This window comes from Manis pentadactyla, chromosome 3, assembly GCF_030020395.1.
Source record: "Manis pentadactyla isolate mManPen7 chromosome 3, mManPen7.hap1, whole genome shotgun sequence".
Lineage (NCBI taxonomy): Eukaryota > Metazoa > Chordata > Mammalia > Pholidota > Manidae > Manis > Manis pentadactyla.
In genome coordinates, this window is record NC_080021.1 from 41,678,743 (window position 1) to 41,695,224 (window position 16,482).

The 16,482-nt window shown below is 37.9% G+C and overlaps 1 protein-coding gene across 3 annotated transcripts in view; it reads left to right on the plus strand.

Moving 5' to 3' along the window:
- Nucleotides 1–16,482, plus strand: part of STK3 (serine/threonine kinase 3) — a 354,002-nt gene that overhangs the window by 257,598 nt on the left and 79,922 nt on the right. The window lies entirely within an intron of this gene.

The window sequence follows — 16,482 nt, forward strand, 5'->3', positions numbered from 1 at the left end:
TCAATGGATGCTAACCACATAATTTAATTTGCAAAGTATTTTAGGGAATAAAAAAATACTGTTCCTGACATTTACTTTTCCAATTAAAAAAGTGAACCAAAAATTCTGTTCCAATAAATACAGTGTAATATTATTTCATGTTGTCTAAATTATCAGTTAAGCCACAGTTGACAGAAGATAAGGAAAAAATAACTGATGAGGTGGGAAAAGAAGAGACACTGGAAAGAAGGATCAAGAGACAGGGAATGAATACTCATGCAGAAAATTCAGTGCCATGTGTGTTTGCCACTGCTTGTCAGGTGTGAGGCACCGTGCCAGGGGTGCTGGGAGTTAGCGAGACGATTGAGACATTCTCTTTGATCTCCATTGCTTATAGAGTGACGACAATTGAGATACTTTCAGCATTTCTGCTTTTTAATATCCAGCTTTTCAAGACTGCAGTTAACATTGTAGGACATTGTGGTTTCACAGCTAAAAGCAGATTAATTACCTCTTGATACCTACTGCCCTTTCTCATCTCCCCATGACACAGGACTGCTTCTAAATGGCACAAAAACAGTAACACATGATTTCTTGCATTGTAGAGCCTAGAAAGTTATAAATATTCAAGTGATTTGCCAATATTGTTAAGTGAATTTTGGGAGGACTTTTCTCCGACACTTCTGTTTTCCTTTTTGCTACTTGCCTGTGACGTGACTTGATAAGTCTTACCTCATAGTTTCAAGGCACGTGGCTCACTGCTGTTGCTCTTTTCACATTCCTAGTATATATAGCCCTTTACAGTGGTATACCCTGAAAGTGAGGGTCAGGAAGCACAAAATGCAAACAGATTGCCGCATAGTTAATCCTGGGTGGGAAGTGGAAGAGGGATACGAATTTTTTTATATCTTCCATTACTGGTCGGTGTCCCGAACCTTGGTCCTGGAAAGCAGCATAAAACTTGGATTCCTAGCTGGGCTTCTGACTACAGTAGGCCTTCTGCACCCACAGTGTGCTTGCCTGACTGCATTGGAGGGGCTTGTAACCTCCAGAGCTAGCATCAGGGTACCAGTCATATGTCCCACAGGTGAAAAAGGCCCTGTGACAAGACAGTTGACAATGTATTCCCCATCAGCATGTAGAATCACTTTTCCACAGCTAATAAAATTCTTTCAGTCAAGCTTTATGATTCTTAGCAGACAGGAGATCATGGAGTGCTTTGTTCTATCTCTAGAGAGCTACTGAGCTCTTTAGCAAACTGCATAAACAACTTTTCCCATGCAGTGATGTAGTTGAACATCAACAGATAAGCAAGCAGTGGCTAGAAAATAAGTCTTTATGGAATCTAATTCATGTTAGATTGTTAGATTTCAAGGAAGAGATATGTGATGATGATTTATCAGACATCATGCTTTAAAATTACAGATTTCCACACATTATGTAGTGATATTTAGCTTTGACATCCACAGAAATCATTCAGTATATTATAATAGTACGTCCAAAGTTTGACTTTTTTGTCACAGATTTTTTTGAAAGGTCATTGGGTTTTTTTTAGCATTTTGATTTTTCCTTATTTTTGACATATAGTCATCTATAACCAAACTCAATGATTGTGTTGCACTGTTACCAGGAATATCAGCCTCTGATACTCTTTTTTTAAAATTGTAGTATAGTTGATATACGGTCTTTTTTTTTTAATTTACTAGTAGATGTATTTTATTTATTTTGTTTTACTTTATTTTTTTATTAAGGTATCACTCTTATGAAGGTTTCACAAGAAAAACAATGTAATTACTACATTCACCCTTATTATTGAGTTCCCCCATATACCCCATTGCGGTCACTGTCCATCAGTGTAGTAAGATGCCACAGAGTCACTATTTGTCTTCTCTGTGCTCCCACACACACCATGTGCACTAATCATGATACCCCGCAATCCCCTTCTCCCTCCCTCCCCACCTGCCCTCCCCCACCCCTTCCCTTTGGTAACCACTAGTCCCTTCTTGGAGACTGAGTTTGCTGCTGTTTTGTTCCTTCACTTTTGATTCGTTGTTATACTCCACAAATGAGGAAAATCATTTGGTATTTGTCTTTCTCCGCCTGACTTATTTCACTGAACATAATACCCTCTAGCTCCATCCATGTTTGTTGCAAATGTTAGGATTTCTTTTTTTCTTACTGCTGAATAGTATTCCATTGTGTATATGTACCTTCTTTATCCACTCATCTACTGATGACACTTAGGTTGCCTCCGTATCTTGACTATTGTAAATAGTGCTGCAATAAACATACAGGTGCATATGTCTTTTTGAATTTGAGAAGTTGTTTTCTTTCAGTAAATTCCTAGGAGTGGAATTCCTGGGTCAAATGGTATTTCTATTTTGAGCTTTTTGAGGAACCTCCATATTGCTTTCCACAACTGTTGACCTATTTTTACATTCTCACCAGCAGTGTAGGAGGGTTCCCCTTTCTCCGCATCCTCACCAACATTTGTTGTTCCTAGTCTTTTGGATGTTGGCCATCCTAACTGGTGTGAGGTGATATCTCATTGTGGTTTGAATTTGAATTTCTCTGATAATTAGCAGAGTGGAACATCTTTCATGTGTCTGTTGGCCATGTGAATTTCTTCTTTGGAGAACTCTTCATATCCTCTGCCCATTTATTAATTGGGTTATTTGCTCTTTGGGTGTTGAGGCATGTGAGTTCTTTAATATATTTTGGGTGTTAAGCCCTTGTTGGATATGTTGTTTACAAATATATTCTCCCATACTGTAGGATGCCTTTTTGTTCTGCTGATGGTGTCCTTTGCTGTACAGAAGATTTTAGCTTAATGTAGTCACATTTGTTCATTTTTTGCTTTTGTTTCCCTTGCCTGAGGAGATGCATTCAGGAAAAAGTTGCTCATGTTTATATTCAAGAGTTTTTTCTAAGAGTTTTATGGTTTCATGAGTTACATTCAGGTCTTTGATCCATTTTGAATTTACTTTTCTTTATGGGTTAGACAATAATCCAGTTTCATTCTCCTGCATGTAGCTGTCCAGTTTTGCCAACACCAGTTCTTGAAGAGGCTGTCATTTCCACATTGTATATCCATGTCTCCTTTATTGTATATGAATTGGCCATATATGTGTGGGTTTATATCTGTGCTCTCTAGTCTGTTCCATGGGTCTATGGGTCTGTTCTTGTGCCAATAACAAATTGTCTTGACTACTGTGTCTTTGTAGTAGAGCTTGAAGTCAGGGAGCATAATCCCACTCGCTTTATTCTTCCTTCTCAGGATTCCTTTGGCTATTCAGGGTCTTTTATGGTTCCATATGAATTTTAGAACTATTTGCTATAGTTCATTGAAGAATGCTGTTGGTATTTGGTAGGGATTGCATTGAATCTATAGATTGCTTTAAGCAGGATGGCCATTTTGACAATATTAATTCTTCCTATCCATGAGCACAGGATGTGTTTCCATTTATTGGTATCTGTAATTTCTCTCATGAGTGTCTTGTAGTTTTCAGGGTATAAGTCTCTCACTTCCTTGGTTAGGTTTATTCCTAGGTATTTTTTTCTTTTTGATGCAATTTTGAATGGAATTGTTTTTCTTGATTTCTCTTTCTGCTAGTTCATTGTTAGTGTATAGGAATGCAACATATTTCTGTGTAATGACATTGTATCCTGCAACTTTGCTGAATTCAGATATTTTTCTAGTAGTTTTGGAGTGGATTATTTAGGGTTTTTTATGTACTACCATGTCATCGGCAAACAGGAACAGTTTAACTTCTTCCTTGCCAATCTGGATGACTTTTATTTCTTTGTGTTGTCTGATTGCCATGGCTAGGACCTCCAGAGCTATGTTGAATAAAAGTGGGGAGAGTGGACATCCTTGTCTTGTTTCTGATCTTAAAGGAAAAGCTTCAATCTTCTTGTTATTAAGTATGATGTTGGCTGTGGGTTTGTCATGTATGGCCTTTATTATGTTGAGGTACTTGCCCTCTATACCCATTTTGTTAAGAGTTTTTATCATGAATGGATGTTGAATTTTGTCAAATGCTTTTTCAGCATCTATGGAGATGATCATGTGGTTTTGTCCTTCTTTTTGTTGATGTAATGGATGATGTTGATGAATTTTCAAATGTTATACCATCCTTGCATCCCTGGAATAAATCCTACTTGATCATGATGGATGATCTTTTTGATGTATTTTTGAACATGTTTTGTTAATATTTTGTTGAGCAGTTTTGCATCTATGTTCATCAGGGATATTGGTCTGTAATTTTCTTTTTTTGTGGTGTCTTTGCCTGATTTTGGTATTAGAGTGATGCTGGCCTCATAGAATGAGTTTGGGAGTATTCCCTCCTCTTCTACGGTTTGGAAAACTTTAAGGAGGATGGGTATTAGATCTTCACTAAATGTTTGATAAAATTCACCAGTGAAACCATCTGGTCCAGGCGTTTTGTTCTTAGGTAATTTTTTGATTACCAGTTCAATTTTGTTGCTGGTAATTGGTCTATTCAGATTTTCTGTTTCTTCCTGGGTCAGCCTTGGAAGGTTGCATTTTTCTAGAAAGTTGTCTGTTTCTTCTAGGTTTTCCAGTTTGTTAGCATATAATTTTTCATAGAATTCTCTCATAGTTCTTTGTATTTCTGTGGTGTCTGTATTGACTTTTCCTTCTCACTTCTGATTCTGTTTATGTGTTTATGTATGTAGACTTTCTTTTTTTTTTGATAAGTCTGGCTAGGGATTTATCTATTTTCGTATTTTCTCAAAGAACCAGCTCCTGCTTTCATTGATTCTTTCTATTATTTTATTCTTCTCCATTTTATTTATTTTTGCTCTAATCTTATTCACATCCCTCCTTTTACTGACTTCATTTGTTCTTCTTTTTTCTAGTTTCGTTAATTGTGAGTTTAGACTGTTCATTTTGGATTGTTCTTCTTTCCTGAGTAGGCCTTCCTGTACTGCAGTATACTTCCCTCTTAGCATGGCCCTTGCTGCATCCCAGAGATTTTGCGGTATTGAATTATTGTTGTCATTTGTCTCCATATTTTACTTGATCTCTGTTTTTTTATTTGGTCACTGATCCATTGATTATTTAGGAGCATGTTGTTAAGCCTCCATGTGTTTGTGGGATTTGTCATTTTCCTTGCATAATTTATTTCTAGTTTCATACCTTTGTGGTCTGAGAAGCTGGTTGGTACAATTTCACTCTTTTTGAATTTACTGAGGCTCTTTTTGTGGCCTAGTATATGATCTATTCTTGAAAATGTTCCATGTGTACTTGAGAAGAATGTGTATCCTGTTGCTTTTGGATGGAGTGTTCTGTAGATGTCTTTTAGGTCCATCTGTTCTAATGTGTTGTTCAATGCCTCTCTCCTTACTTATTTTCTGTCTGGTTGATTTGTCCTTTGGAGTGGGTGGTGTGTTGATGTCTCCTAAAATGAGTGCATTGTATTGTATTTCCCCCTTTAATTCTGTTAGTATTTGTTTCACATATATAGGTGCTCCTGTGTTGGGTGCATAGGTATTTATAATGGTTATATCCTCTTGTTGGACTAACCCCTTTTTCATTATATAATGTCCTTCTTTGTCTCTTGTTACTTTTTTTTTTAAGTCTATTTTGTCTGATACCAGTACTGTAACTCTTGATCTTTTCTCCCTGTTAGTTGCATGAAATGTCTTTTTCCATCCCTTCACTTTTAGTCTGTGTATGTCTTTGTGTTTGATGTGAGTCTCTTGTAGGCAGCATATAGTTGGGTCTTGTTTTTTTATCCATTCAGTGACTCTATGTCTTTTGATTGTTGCATTCAGACCATTTACATTTAGGGTGATTATCGATAGGTATGTACCTATTGCCATTGCAGGCTTTAGATTCATGGTTACCAAAGGTTCCAGGGTAATTCCCCTACTAAGAGTCTAATTTAACTCATTTAGTATGCTATTACCAACACAACCTAATGGTTCTTCTTTTTTTTTTCCCTCCATTATTTATATATTAGGTATCATATTCTGTACTCTTTGTCTATCCCTTGACTGACTTTGGGGGTAGTTGATTTGATTTTGCATTTGCTTAGTAATTAATTGTTCTACTCTCTTTACTGTGGTTTTATTTTCTCTGGTGACAGCTATTTAGCCTTAGGAACACTTCCATCTAGAGCAGTCCTTCCAAAATACACTGTAGAGATGGGGGAGGTAAATTCTCTCAGCTTTTGTCTGTCTGCAAATTGTTTAATCTCTCCTTCAAATTTAAATGATAATCTTGCCAGGTAGAGTATTCTTGTTTCAAGGCCCTTCTGTTTCCTTGCATTAAATATATCATGCCACTCCCTTCTGGCTTGTAAGGTCTCTTTTGAGAAGTCTGATGATTGCCTGATGGGTTTTCATTTATATGTGATCTTTTTTCTCTCTGTAGCTAGTTTTAAAAGTCTGTACTTATCCTTAACCTTTGTTATTTTAATTATTATATGTCTCAGTGTTGTTTTCCTTGGGTCCATTGTGTTTAGAGATCTGTACACCTCCATGGCCTGAGAGACCATCTCCTTCCCCAGATTGGGTATATTTTCAGCAATTACCTCCTCAAAGACACTTTCTATCCCTTTTTTTCTATCTTCTTCTGGTACCCCTATAATGTGAATATTGTTCTGTTTAGATTGGTCACATAGTTCTCTCAATTTCTTTCATTCCTAGAGATTCTTTTTTCTCTCTGTGTGTCAGCTTCTTTGTATTCCTCTTCCCTAATTTCTATTCCATTTACCATCTCTTTTACTACATCTGATCTGCTTTTATACACCTCCGTTGTATGTTTCATTTCATATATGGAATTTCTCAATGATTGAACGTCCATCCTAAATTCATCCCTGAGTCCTTGAATATTTTTCTGTACCTCCATGAGCATGTTTATGATATTTATTTTGAACTCTCTTTCAGAATATTGATGAGTTCGGTTTCACTTTGTCCTTTTTCTGGTGTTTGTGGGATTTTGTTTTGAACCAGGTTTCTTTGACATTTCATATTTATATGTTGCACCCTCTAGTGACTAGAAGCTATACTCTCTGGGGTTGCTCAGCCTCTGGAGTGATGTTGGGGGGTCACAGGGGAGTGGTGCTGGTTCCTGTGGGGAGGAAAGAGCATTTCCTGCTCCCTGGCTGCTGTGCCTGTCTCCACTGTCAGAACCAGTGGGCCAAGCACACAGGTGGAAGCCTCTGTACTTTGCATTTGTAGCTTCCATAGGCGGGGCCTCCTGTGGCTGGCCTGATGCCAGAGCAGAGACTGCCAGTTTGCGAACCATTGCTTGCAGGCCAGGAGGAACACACAGCAGGCTTCCTATCATGGTGCGGGGCCTCAGAGCTGAGTAGCCAGCCAGGGGGATAGAGCGCCTGAAGCTCCTGAAAGTTCCCAACCTGCTGGGCAGGGTGCACCTGGACAATTTTATCCACCTATCCTTCCTCCTGAGCAGCAAGCTCTGTGCAATTCTTGCCCCTTTAGCAGCCCTCTTGCTGTTAGGAAGCCTCTCAGACTGCCTGCCTTTCTTTTGTCCCAGAGCAGCTGGATATGGATCCCTGTTTTCCACAAATGGCTGGAATCTCAGTCTCTCCAAGTATTCCACCTGTCTTAGCTTTCCAATCCCAGTAATCTTCAGAGCACCATGCAATGTATGTTTGTGCTTTTAAAGCAGATCTCCAGAACTGGGTGTTCAGCAGTCCTAGGCTTCCACCCCATTTCTGCTCCATTTCTCTTCTTCCCCCCGGTGAGCTGGGGTGGGGAAAGCGCTTGGGTCCCACTGGATCAAGGCTTGGTACTTTACCCTTTTTCTTGAGGTCTCTTTTCTCCAGGTGTATGCAGTCTGGCACAGCGTTGTTTCCTGTTGCTCTTTTAGTATTAGTTGTATTAACTATATTTTCATATTATATGTGGTTTTGGGAGTAGTTCTCTGTCTCACCTCTCACTCTGCCATCTTTAATCCCCTTTCTGCTTATTCGATATACAATCTTATATTGGCTTCAAGTATATGACACAGTGGTTTAATAGTTACCCATATTATTAAATCATCACCCCCACTAGTATAGTTACTGTCAACATAAGAAGATGTTATAGAATTACTGACTGTATTCTCCACGCTGTACTACTGTCCCCATGACCAACTTATATTATGATTGAGAATTTTGGGGCCCCTTTACCCTCCTCACCTATGGTAACCACCAGTCCCTTCTCAGTGTCTGAGTCTACTACTGTTTCGTTCATTCATTTTTAAGTTGAGCAGATAGTAGTTTATATAGTTGGATTTGTTTTATATGGTTTAGCAAGTTTTAAATGCTGTGAGTCAACTTTTCATGTATTTTCAGTTACTGCAATTTAGACATCATTCTGTAATGTGGGACTTTCATGTTCCCCAAAATCTAATCAAGTGACATTAGTGTGATACCCAGGGTTTGTCATGCTATAGCATAATAATAGAAAAGAATGTAAAGAAATTACAGAGGAAGAACTTACTTTTCCTGAAATCATGTAATAACTTTTAGTTTTGTTTCCTCATGATCTAAATCTTCTTTAAAAGTTGTTATATTAATTGGTATGAGCTCTCAGGTTATAGCATGTCAGTCAAAACCTCCTTTGCTAGTGTGCCTTTAGAGTTTTTGTTCCCTAAAAAGATTATAGCAATATATTTTTGATTTTCTAAATCTCCGGGATGTTATATTATGTGCTGAAGATTCTGATTTCCACCACCTTTTCCATTGGAGTTTCAAAGTAATTGGTTGATTTAATATTCTTGTTAGTTTAAATTATGTTTGCATATACTCTTTTATACCTTTTCCATGAAGCTAGAAATTACTGACCTGTTTCCCTTACTTATGAAAAATATGGTGATGATCTCTAGGAAGGAAACTTATTAAAGGATCTTTTAAAGGAAAGTGGAGAAAAATGACAAAATATATTTAAAATTTGATCTGTTTTTAAAAAAAATGCACTTGCCCCTGGGGCCGTGTCCCAAGAAGCACTCTCCAAACATGTTTTTAACAGTGATGGCATTACTTTCACCCTCCTTCTCTTTCCGTTCCCACTTCTCTGGGGCCTTCTCATTACCCACGTAATGTCCAGGCTTCAGCGTGGTAACCAAGTCCTCTCACAGTCTGGCACCAGCCAATTTTACACATGGATCTCTACTTTTTTATATGTTATACTTTATCCAGACTGGTCTGTGCCAGTCGGAATTATGAATGGTTGACAGTAAGTACAAGCAGATTGGTTGTCATTAAGGAAATCAACACATAGGACTTTTTATCCTGAAGGAGTGGATTAGGACCAGGTCAGGAATCCATTATAATCAAATTGATGAGGTTGTGGAAGTTCTCTCTTTGTGGGTGACTCTGGGAAAGCAGTTGTTTGAGCAAAGAGACTAGGGCCTTTTACCTTGTTCAGCTCAGATTCTCTCAGCTCTGTTTCTATGTGGAACTCTTCGGTCCCATAGAGCTGGGGTGGGCAGGTAGCTCTGGTTGCCCTGAAGGGCAACTGTCTTTTATTGGTATCCAATGAAGAGCCGCACTCTCCAGCCAGGTTAGGGCTGTTTCATGGCTTCAGCTACTCTCTTAATCATATCCTTAAATCCTCTGCCTTACTCTCTTCTGCTCCTGGCAAACTGTGACTGTCAATTTATTAGTCAATCTTCTCTGCCTCTTCACCGTGGATGCTGAGGGCTGGTGGAGATAATCTCACATCTGTACAGTTGAGGATGACCTTCAGGCCCATTTGGGCCCTTAGAACTTTCCTTTGGCCTGTATGTCTCTGCCCATCTCTTTCTCATTCTACAAAGTGGCTTTTTTAGACCTTCACTCTAGCTTTTCCTACCACCTCTCCTCTCAGTTTCAGTAGATGATCTTGCTTATTTCACAGGAAAAAAATTTACAGTATCATGCAAAATGTAGAGAAGTTGTATATGTGCTTTAAACATGGACTTTGGAATAGGATAGAAAAATTCATGTTCTGAAATTCTCTTTCTTCCCTCACCTCCTCACTGAGTTAGCATCAAGTCTCATCAATTTTACCTCCTAAATGTCTCTGTCCTCTCACCATCCCGTCTGCAGTTCTCTAGTGTGAGTCCTCGTAGTTTCTCACTTGCAGGGTTCCTACTTGATCTCCTGCCCCCATTCTTGATCCATACCCTCCATACAGATCTCATCATCTCTCTTGTATTTACGGCCTTCCCATGACCGCCCATTGCTTTTGGTCTAAAGCCCAACATGGGATAAAAGGCAGTATTTGCTCTGGTCTCTGTTTACCTTTCTATTCTCATGACTCATTATTCCCTCTTCATCTTTTATCCTTCCAGTTCATCAGCTCTCAAAACCTCTCTCCTACCTTCGGGCTTTTGCATTGTCCGTGCCTCTCTTTTGCCCTGCCCAATCCCTTTGTTTGGATTCCCAGTTCCTTGGCTAATTTATATTCATCCTCTCAGGCTCAGGTAAGGGGTCGCTTCCCCTTCTGACTCAGGTTAGGGATGCCCCTTCTACACACTACTATCTCACCTCTGCTTTTACTCTGAATAGCAGTTGTCACACTGTATTATAATTGCCTGTTTCTGTGTGATTATCTGTTTACTCCCTAATGCTTAACACAATACCTAGCACAATCATAAGAGTTCATTAATATTTTCTGACCAAATGATGTGACCTAGACCATGGGCTTTACAGTCAGACCACTTTTAATTGTGTGTTACATAATCTTTTCTGAGCTTCAATGATGCAGATTTGTCCCTCTGTCTTTGTATGTGTGTGTGTTTATATGTGTGTGTGTGTGTGGATTAATTTGGGTAAATACATAAAGCACCTAGAAGAATGCTCTAAATATAGTAGATAATCAATCAATAATAATCTCTATCTGCTCATTCTGTCAGTTTTTCTTTCCAACAACTTGAGAAGCTGGAGCATCTGGCAAGCCCAGCCAACTTTCTGCCAGTGAGGGAGGCCTGATCTTCCTGGGACTGGAGATGCCGAGCTATTGAGCAGCTCTGTTCTGTCCCTTCCCAAGGCAGACTCTTGCCCCCCCCTTTCCCTGCCTCCTCCAAGACCTTACTCCTCTCTTTATTCAGTAAGGTAACCAGAGGGGATTCTATAGAGAATAATGATCACCAAAATTAACGTAGTAGCACAAACTTTATAAATACAAGCAATTGGAGTGGCAAGATGAGGAAATGATAAGGGAGCCCTCAACTGATATAATACCTCCTGACTAGGAATATGGTTGATAATATGTACTGAGATAACTTGCAGGTGAGAGAGCTGTTTTCCACTGTGTGTGAAATTTGATGTCCCTGAGAAAATGGGGAAAGTGCCATTTAAATGTTATTTATTTATTTATTTTTTCAGAAAGGAGGAAAAAGATTAATTCTTCAGGTTAGAACTATCATTAATTGAGGGCCTAATAGGGGCCAGACATTGTGCTCAGGACTCTACATACATTAGCTCATTGACTCCTCATAAGGACCGTGGAAAGAAGTATTGTCACTGTGATTTACTACTAAGGAAACAGACTTGTGAATGTGAAGTGATTTGTCCAAGACTTCATGAAGTAAATGGTAGAAACAGTATAAAGACCCAGGTTTGACCCCCAAATCACATCATTACACAGGCTGGTGAGCTTGACACCCCTCTTGGGTGGGAGTCAAGAACATCTGTGAGTCCTTTAGGAATGGAGACCTGGATCACATAAGTTACTGGGAGTAAATTCTATCAGAATAATATAATTTTCTTTTTTTTTACAACACTGCTAACTTCCATCAGAGAAAGTGCTGGGTTTGGATATTGTGTCCTAGGATTTTAGAAAAGTAAAAAGCTGTAAAAAAAAAAAAACAAAAAACCCTCAAGTCTAAACAACTGTGCTTGTCAGAAGGAGATAAATTAAGGTAGCAGGCTCATGGCCTCTGCCTCATTTCTTACTTTCCTGGTCGTGAAAAAGTCTGCTTAGCCAGGATATGGTACACGGAAATGAGCAGCTTCTCGCTACTCTCAGTGTTTAGAATTCACCTGGAGTATTTAGGAAGGATGGAGACACAGCGGAACTTATTCAGCAGAGTGAGCCAGATAGTGTAGTAGGTGGAGACTGTTGTATTAAGAATAAGAGGAGAAATACTGGTCATGTGTAAGTTTTATATTGTTTACTTATAATAACCTTTTATAACTGGTTATCAATGATTAAATATTGGGTTAAGTAGTACATATTTTAAATTTTTCTTCTTCCCATATGCCTATAACACATAGTGATTTTTAAAATATATCACAATTTATTGTTTCATTTTGGACAGTACATGTATGTAGTTTGGCTTCATGAGTAAAAGAAAGCAAATTAAGTTCTACTTTAGAATTTTAGGAGTTGGATTCTAGATTAGAAGTAGATTCTAGATTGATTTAAAAAGGGTTTAGGACAGATACCAAGCAGGGAAGACTACACATTAAGTATTCCCACTCCCTAGTTCATCTAATGGACCTGGACAAAATTGTAGTGTGAGACCATTTGCTCTCAGCAACAACTTGCATGTCCCATTCTTTGCTTAGTAACATCTCCTCTCCCAGCTCTGGTTCAGACCCTTTCCTTCCTTCTTCCTCCTAAAACCTATTTAAGGGAAGTGTGTGCTGTGTAAAATGCTTAGTAATGTTTTATGTTTATGCAATATTTACTTTTTCCCCCCCACAATTACAAAACTTTAAGCCAAAGTAGTAAACTTTGGAATTTGAGATGCCAAGAAATAATTAACCAGGGTAGTAGAGTGTATAGGGAAAAATACCCAGAGATCTTTCATGAAAAACTGTTGTATGCCTCTTTAACTGTTAAGATTAATCTTGACCATGCCATAGCAATAAAGGTGACAGTAGTGAACCACAGGTCCCACTTGTGGCTGGGTGCAAACACCCATGATGTTACTGGGTAATTAGGAACCCTTCATTTTCCTCTACAGAGGTGCTAGGTGTCCAGCTGAAGTGTGGCTACAGTGGTTTGGAGTTAACCTGTGAGATTGAATATGGTCTGCTGTTCGGTGTGCTCTGGTCTGGAAATGTTTAATGATGTGTGACCCAGCTTGGGCTTGTTAGTATAGATATGTTTGGTCGTAGGATACCTCTTTTACTAGCACAGAGCACAGACAGCATGTAAATAGTAGTCTTCCTTGTATAAATGAAAATCTGTCTTTCTCATAAAGGCCTGGGAAGAAAGGGTGTGCACAGATACACAGTGGCTGTTAAAATGCTCATTACTCACACAGGAAATCATTTATTTAACTGAAATCCTTGGGCTTCAATTTGTCTGTTTCCTTTTATTCTGCCCTCATTGGAGATGGAAAACAGCTGGCCACTATTTTCTGTGAAAGAACTCTTCATACATACTTGGATACTTATTAAACGGTATCCCCAGACTTTTTGTGGCTGAACAATTTCAGTCTCTTTAACCTTTGTGCAGGTATTATTTTCTAAATTTTTACTCTTTTTTATGAATAGCCCCTGGATCTTCTCCATGTGGTCCTCCTTTGTTTTAAAATACAGTCTGATGAAGTTAAGAAAAAGCTGATGTCAGTAGCTTCTGTATTAACATTCTGGTTTTTATATGTATTCACTGTACTCCTGGCAACAAATTAAAGGACAAATTTTCAAGATCATTAATCAGGTGGAACACCCACATCTTAAAATATTTTTAGAAGAGCAAATTAGGTAATAATCATAAATCCCTTTGTTGTCCATATATATTATGCACAAGTTATGATTGTTATTTTGTTCCCTACACTTGAATATCTTTGTCACAATCATGCTAAGAAATTAAAAATTAAACAAATTATTTTTTGTTAAAGCTTTTTAAAAAATTCCTTTATATGTTTAAATTTCTATGAAGACTTTTTGCCTACTTAGAAGACATGTGCAAATTAGTAACATTAATAAATAATTGTTTGTGGATTGGTATGTTTCCTGAAGGTATTAAATTCACACTATTTCATTTCCTTTTTTTTGTTTTGGAAAATACATGAAGAGGGAAAATTATTTTTTCTTTAAAAATTTTCATGCACAAAGGGATTGAGTGGTGTTTATTTTATTCTTTATGGCTAATGAAATTTTAGTTCTACAGCAAATAGTTGAAGGAATTGGGGCCAAAATTGAGAAACAGGGTAATTTTGAACATTAAATTTATTACAAAAATTTGAAAAATATTTCTACATTTTTCAGAATTTCAGAACTTAGCTGCAGCTGGAGGAATTTGTGTCAATTTTATGTGATTATTCTTTCTGTGTTTAAAAAAAAGTATTTGCTATAGCAACCACAATCACATATGACAGTGGTTACTATCTTGAGATTCCCTGCTTCACACTCCTGTTGAAGGACGTACTATTTCTTTTTCCCTTTTTTAAAAGATAGTGTAAGTCAGAAACATCATGTTCTTTGCCCCACTTCTGGGAACATGCATCTCTCTGGGGATTCAACCAAACATTGTGGGCATGTGTTTCATATCATATAGTCAATATTGGACATATAGCTGTCCCCTCCCATTAACTTTTAAAACAAACCTAACCTATTTAACTCCTGAGGCATTTTTTAAACTGTTTTTTAAGGTTTTATGTGTAGAAGATATACTCTAAATGTGAATATTAAGTTTTAAATAAAAGAGTGGGAAATATTTACAAGTACAAGCACATACATTTGAATGAATAAAAAAATTGTGTGTCAGCATACCCAAAAAGAAAAATCTAGTAGAATAGACTGCCTTCCTTTATTAAAGTTGATTTTTAGACTTTTGTTAACTCTTTGTGAGAATGTTTTGTTTCTAATTTAGGAGTAGGTTATTTACCAAAATTTATTGTGTGGAATCCAACAGGCATTCTATTATATGTTTTTAGGTTATCCTGTAAAAGACCCTTAAAACTATAATGTATGTGAAATGTAGTGATAATTAAGCCACTGTATAGATTTCAAGTTTCAAATTAGGATGTTCCTATAGTAAAATTGAAGATTACTGTTCCTACCTGTTCCCACATCTTCCACTTGGGAATAGAAAAGTATCTATCTGTTAGGGGTCTAATTTGTGCTGTATGTCCCAGAAAATCCATATAACAGTGGTTTAAACAAAACAGTATTAATTTCTGTTCTCATTTAACAAGAAATCCAAAAGCAAAGTGATCTCATGATATCATTGGAGTTTAGGGTATTACTCTCCTGTCCTCCTGCTTGCAGAGTAACTGCTAGATCTCCAGCCATCAAGTGTGTATTCCAGGAAGGAGGAAAGAACAAGAAGAAACAGAGGGGTGGTACCTTTATCAAGAAAATAGAGCCTTCCTAGAGACTCTCATCTTATGCATCATTAGCCAGAATTGTATTACATGGCCACTTCTCCCTATGAGAGACACCTTGTCACCTCAGAAAGGGAGGACTTAGTTCAGTAGGCAGCCTTTTCACTTTGAGACACTAGGATACTATTGGGGGCTCATGTGACTTGGGATAGACACTCCTGATTAGAATATGGTTAGGACCAGCACAGGACTCTTGGGGATGGAAGAATTGATTCCTGGAATGAAATTTCTTAATGATTTCCTTTTTTTATTTAGTCAGCACCCGGGATTGGTCTGCCTCTTCCCCTTCTATTGCCACTACTTATTTCTTATGTGACTCTTGCAGAAAAAAATACTGTCTGTATTTTACCCTTTGCCTTACTTTCCTTATCTCTCAAGGAAGTGCCTTACCAGCCTATATTTCCTTTTGTTGTGAAGGTTTTCATAAAAGATAAACTTTTCTCCACATTACTCTCTGTATTGGGAAGGATTGAGATTTTCTTTTTCTTTTCTTTCCTGTGCACATTGCCACCCTTAAAACGTAGGCCATGTTAGAGTTGCTGCTTTATAAATGTTAAGTTTCTATTAGGAAAAGATTAGTCTTCCATTTACTCAGATACAGAGGTGTCGATTAAGAGTTATTGGTATATCAGAAGCCAGCACTAGGATATTGGTAAAGACTCTGGGCTGGGGTGTTCTCTATCTCCTCATTGAAGAGAAAACACAGAAGACTGTATCAAGAGTCTCTGCAGTGAAGCCAGTGCTGACTGGAGGGGAAAGTAATAGAGCAGTGTAGGCCTGGAGAGGGCAGGGGAAGAGAGAGGTTTGGGGCAGGCTGTGGTCAGGGAGTGCTGTTTCCTTCTGTGGATTAGTAGCGCCGTGGTGTATTTTTGTTACGTAGAAATGTGCTTCGGCAAAACTTCTCTCTGTCAAGTGTAGTTGGTAGTGGCGATCTACATGGGTTTTTTACTTTCTCAGGAGTTAGTTACCAATGAAACCTTTTTTATTCTCCTCTTTGATTCTGACTTTACTGTATAAACATTGGTACCCTTTGTTGTACCAAATGTTAAAGTTTTCAGATCTTTATGTATATGGCCCATCTAAAGGCTGGTTGATTAAAATGAGAGCTTAGAACACAAATAAATAATTCTATTACAAAATTACTCTTCTAAAAAAAATAAAAAGAAAGGAAAGGAAAGAATATTGAGAAAAGGATTCCT